Here is a 5,848-nt window from a genome sequence, read left to right as displayed (position 1 = left end):
CCAAAACCAGAATGCAATGTGTTAAGTCGCAGAAAGAAACAGAACTGCACCTGTGCCACCTGTACCATCTGCATCCTTCACCCTGCACCCCCCACCTGAAAGGCCCATCCTGACCTGGGGCCACTTTCTTGATTTGCCCTGGGCCGTCCACATCACAAAGACTACAGAGGCTCTCGATGTCTGTGATCAGCATTTTCATTACAGAGAGCCAAGCGTGAAGCCAAACTGCAGTAGAAGATGGTGAGGCAAGGGGATATCAGAGCGAAGGTAACTCGGGGAGTTAATGCATGATCTGGGTGTGAGAAATGGTTTTATGTGGAGAACAGTGGTAAACAGGACTGGAAAAGGAGTTCGGATCCCGTTAGGGAGGCCCCAAAGGGCAAACTAAGAAGAGGATGCTCTTCCTTTATAGAGCTGGCTTTAATTTTTGTTGAAAATGTTCAGGTTTATAGAAATTATTGTATTTCTCTATAAATAACTATAGGGTCCATAGCATTTTTCTTTTTTTAAAAATGTTGTTGTTGTTGTTGTTGTTGTTGTTGTTGTTGTTGTTGTTAGAATACTAGGGACGGAACCTGGGACCTTCACACTGAGCTATATCCCCAGGTCTTAATAGTTTTTGAGACAAGGCCTCGCTAAATTGCTCGTACTGGGCTCCAATCCTCCTGCCACAGCCTTGCAAGTAACTAAAATTACAGGTATGCACTACCATACCCAGCTCCATTGGCTTCTCTTAGGCGGAAAATCTTCAGACAGGATTTATTCCTGAGTGGGAGTCCGTCCGAGCTTAGCTCTCCCGGACTAACCGGACATCCTGTGCAGCTGTTTACTAACAAAGCAGCTCCTCACCGCACTTCCCTTTCCCCTCCCCCAGTCACCCGTGAAATGTTCTGGACTGTTTTTAGCTGAAAGGGAAATCTCCGAGCTCTTTAAAAATAAATGAAATGAAAATGAGATATAATTATGTATGGTTGCAACCATAACCATAGGGTTGGTTGGTATAAATGTTGCAATATTTTATTGGTCAGCTTCTGATCTACCACATGAAACATTTTTCAAAAATTTCAAACCCTTCTCCTCACTCCCATTTGCTGCATGAGCCCCTCAACCACTGTTCCCAGTGGACAAGAGGGGGTTTCACTGCAGCGCTCAGTGGCTGGCAAGTAGATTACTGTCATGGGGGGGGGGGCATTTCCAGTGCACTATTTTAACAATAGTTCCAAGTCATTTTTCTCGCACAGAACATCTCAGTTAATAATTAGCTCAACTTGCTGGGGCTTCATACATGAACATGCCAGAGCTCAGAACACGTGAAACAGAGCAGTGAAATGTCTATCAGCTTGAGGAAACTGAACTCCCAAATTGCATTCCTTTGGTTCAATTATATTTCTTTAGCCTGGGATGGTCTTTCAACCAAGACAATTTGTGCCTCCCCATTGTTTACCAAAGAACTGAGAAAACTAGCTCTAGCAGGAGAGAGAAAGAAGAGAGACAAAAAGGTAGGGAGGAAGGAAAAAAAAGAGAAGAGGGGAAGAGAGAGAGAGAAAGAGGGTTCCCCACAAAAAGCCAAATGCAACTCTCCACATTGGTACAAAGACGGCCTCCCCTCCAAGAAGTTTCTGGAAACATACTCCTCTCTTGTAAATGGAAACTGTGCTGCCTGCCGAGAGAGAACATACGTGCCTAGAGTTGGTCAACACAAAAAACACAAAAGCTCATTTCTGGGTTAGTCAGCCCATGTTTGAAGACTCCCGGCAGGAGAGACCCTGGAGGCCTGAGCGAGGACTTCTGCCCCCAAGGAAAGATGGAACCCAAGCCAGGGATTCTTGGCCCTGTTTTAATAGCATGTAGAAACCTCAGAGTGTTGGGAAGGAAAAGAAAACAAACAGCTGAAAAATCAGCTTTTTCTTTCTTTCTCCGGAGACGTTTTTGAGTTACGAAGGAGAATACTCCTCAAGTATTTTATAAGATCTTTAGACTTTTATACATACCAATTAATAATTTTAGAAGCAAATCAACTTGCTTGTCACATAGTAATGTATTCTTAACTAACAACAACATTTTGGCACTACAAAGATAAGTCAGTGGGCTTTTGTTTTGCTTTTTGAGACAAGGTCTCACTATGCAGTTCAGGCTGGCTTCAAACTTGCTATGTAGCCCAGGTTAGCCCTGAGCTGTCTATCCTCCTGCCTCAGCCTCCTGAGGGCTGGGATTATAGGCATGCACTATCATACCCAGCTACTTCTTGGGCTTCTTTGTTGCTGTTTTTCATGCTGTACATATTCAAATTTGCCCAAAATTTTCATATCTAGCAATACTTTACATTGCCTACTGATGCAAAATTCATTAAATAAAAGTTACCAGGGCCAGGGATTTAGCTCAGTGGCGCCACATCTGCCTCACAAGCATAAGGTCTTCAGTTTAATCCCCAGTACCCAAAAAAATAAATAAATAAATAAATAAATAAATAAATAAATAAATAAAGTTACCAGGTTTCTGCTCTATGCCAGGCATCATGCTAGAGCCAGAAATAAAACAGGGTGAGAAGCCAGGCGTGGTGGTGCAGGGCTGTGGGACGCTAAGGCAGGAGGCTCACCAGCTCAAGTCCAGCCCAGGCAATTCTGTTTCAATTTAAAAAAAATAAAAAAAAGAGCCGAGATGTAGCTCATTGGGAAGGCTCTGGGTTCAGTACCCAGTCTGGGGGGAAATGAAATACAGATCAGATGAAGGCACAACATCCTCTGCCTTCATAAAGCCTACAGTCAAGCAAAGAGATGAGTTTTTAAGCAATGATTATTCAAATAATTCAAATAATAAATTTTTAAAGCTCTCCCACTGATCTTAGAGCTGAAATGGAGTTGAATATACCTAAATACAAAGAGGTTACATGCTGCTGCAGGATGTTCTGATATTTGGGGGGGGGTTGTTTTGTTTTGTTTCGTTTTTTTGGTTTTTTGAGACAGGGTCTCACTATGTAGTTAAGACTGACCTGGAACTCACTATGTAGCCCAGGCTGGTCTCAAACTCACAGCGATCCTCCTGCCTCAGCTTCCCGAGTGCTGGGATTACAGGCATGTGCCACCACTGCCAGCCAGGATGTTTTTCTAATGGAAGTGGCCTCTCACACAAGGGCATCCGGGGAAAAGTAGAGTCATATGATCTAGCAGAAGCTCCCCACCCACACCTACTTCCCTTTCCCTCACCATTTCCAGGCAGCTACCACAGCCCAAGGCTGACCTGAATCTCTTTACCTAAGGCTTCTTGGACAGCACTGCGGCCTGAGGAGGAGTAGCCCTCGGCCAAGGATACCAGGCTCCCTCCAGTCTGGGGAGCTCATGCAGGTGGTGTGTTTTCCACCATACCCTCCAAAACCCCGGAGCGAAAATAGGCTCGTTTCTGTTCTAGTAACTTGCTTGATAAAGCACACTTTGTTGGCTGCCTTCCCTCCCCATGCTTCTTCCTCATGCTCCTGCAGTGCTTTGCTCGAATAATTGCCCTCAAATTCTTCCTTCAGGATGTTTGTACATCATTTCAAAGAGCATATTTGATGCATGTGTGCTGCTTCTTTGTTAAATCAGTCATCATTTCACAGTAGATACTGAAGCCCTGGAAAACGGAACTGGAGAAAAAAAACCAAGAACCTCAACCATTACCTCACACCATACACATAAATTAAATCAGACCGGGGCCAGGGATTGAGCTCAATGTCGCCACTCCTGCCTGGCAAGTGCAAAGTCCTGAGTCTGACCCTCAGTACCAAAATACAAAAGTAAATAAATAAATAAAAATTTTAAAAAGAATCTAGAAGGAAAGCTAGAAACCAAGAGAAAATATTTGCAAAACAAGTATTTGACAAAAACCTTGTATCCAGGGTACATCAACATCTCTGAGGGCAGGGGATTTAGCTCAGTGGCTCCAGTGCCTGCCTCACAAGCATAAAGACCTGAGTTCGACCCCCATTACCCAAAAAAAGAAGATCTCTGACAAGAGAAGGGCAGGAGGGGTTTGAACCAGGACTTCATAAAAGATGCACAACTGAGAAACTCATGTTCAACATCATTAGTCATTAGGGAAATGCAAATTAAAGCAATAATGAGGTCCCACTTTGTACAGGTCCATTAGATTGGCTAAAACTAAGAAGAATAACAATGTGAAACACAGAGGAAGGTATGGAGTTCACAGAAAGCTCATACTTTGCTGGTGGGACTAAAAATACCTTATAAAAATATGGCTGGTGTGTGTGTGTGTGTGTGTGTGTGTGTGCGCGCGCGTGTGTGTGCACGTGCTTGCACACCGGGGATTAAACCCGAGGCCTTCACCTTGAACTATATCCTCAGCCCCTTTTGAGTTTTATTTTGAAAGAGGGTCTTGCCAAGTTGCTAAATTGCCTGGGCTGGGATTGAACTTAACAATCCTTCTGTCTCAGCCTCCCAGAGTGAAAAGATTAGAGACATGTGCCACCACATCCAGCTTGTTTCTTATAAGTGTAAATATATACTTACCATATAGCCTCTCAATTAATTTTACTCCTAGATATTGAATGAAGAGAAATTAAAACATATATCCATACAAATATCCACATGCATGGTCATAGAAGATTTATTTATAATAACCAAAGTCAGAAAGAACTCAGCTGTCCATCACTTAGCAAAGCAATAAGCAAACTGCTACATCCACTCAGCAGACCACTACTCAAAAGTATAAAGGATGAGCTACTGATACACACTCCAACACAGGCAAATCTCAAACACATTATGCCAGGTGAAAGAAGCCAGACTCAAAAGGCTGCCAAATGTATGATCCATTTATATCAAATCTTTTCAAAAGATAACACCAGATGATAGAACCAGATCTGTGAGTGTCAGGGGCCAAGAGTGGGGAAGTGGATCAAATAAACAGGGTGATGGGTGTGTTCTACATCTTGACTGTCATGGTGGCTACACAAGAGTACATATTTGTCAAAGCTCATCAAACTGTGCTCTTGACATTGGGGAATTCTATGTTATATAAATTGTATTTTTTTGGGGGGGGTACTGGGAATTGAACTCAGGACTTTGCATTTGCCAAGCAAGTGCAGCACCACTGAGCTACATCCCTGGCCCTAAATTACATTTTGATAAAGCTAAAAAAATATAAAGAAGGAGGAGAAGGAGAAAAAGCCTTGCCTGATCATTACTGCCCCTTCTGAAGTCCTCCCATGTTTGCTTGTTTGTTTGCAGTGCTGCAACTTGAACGCAGGGCTTTGTGATGCCAGGCAAGTGCTCTACCACTGAGCTATATCTCCAGCCCCTTCCTGTTCTTACTTGAGCATCATAAGTTTTTTTTGCCCCAATTGTTAATCTTTCTGGCTACAATGCAGATTCACTGAGGGGAGGGAATTATCGCAGACTGCTGCAGTCCATTTGGGTACAAACACCTTGGTTCTGTTGGTGCAAACAGAAACCACCAAAGAATTTAGATGTGAGTGTTAGCTGTGTCCCACTACCCTGGTGGGAAATCTCACACCACATCCTGCCACATATATAAACATTTACTAAAAAACAACTTACTAAGCAAACCAACTGGGCATGGTAGCGCATACCTGGTGTCCTAGTACTCAAGAGGCTGAGGCAGGAGGATCACCACATGTTTGAGGCTAGGCGCTCGCTTCGGCAGTACATATACAAGTTTGAGGCCATCCTGGGCTACACTGTGAGTTCAAAACCAGCCTAAACTACATAGTGAGACCCTATCTCAAAAAAATTATTCTTTTTAATAAAAAGGGCTGAGATCAGTGGTACCACACCTGCCTGGCAAGCACAATGTCCTGAGTTTAATTCCTACTACCAAAAAAAAAAAAATAGCATAG

Source organism: Fukomys damarensis, unplaced genomic scaffold (assembly GCF_012274545.1).
Source record: "Fukomys damarensis isolate Sample0158 unplaced genomic scaffold, DMR_v1.0_HiC HiC_scaffold_2, whole genome shotgun sequence".
Lineage (NCBI taxonomy): Eukaryota > Metazoa > Chordata > Mammalia > Rodentia > Bathyergidae > Fukomys > Fukomys damarensis.
This window is presented reverse-complemented; position numbering follows the sequence as displayed.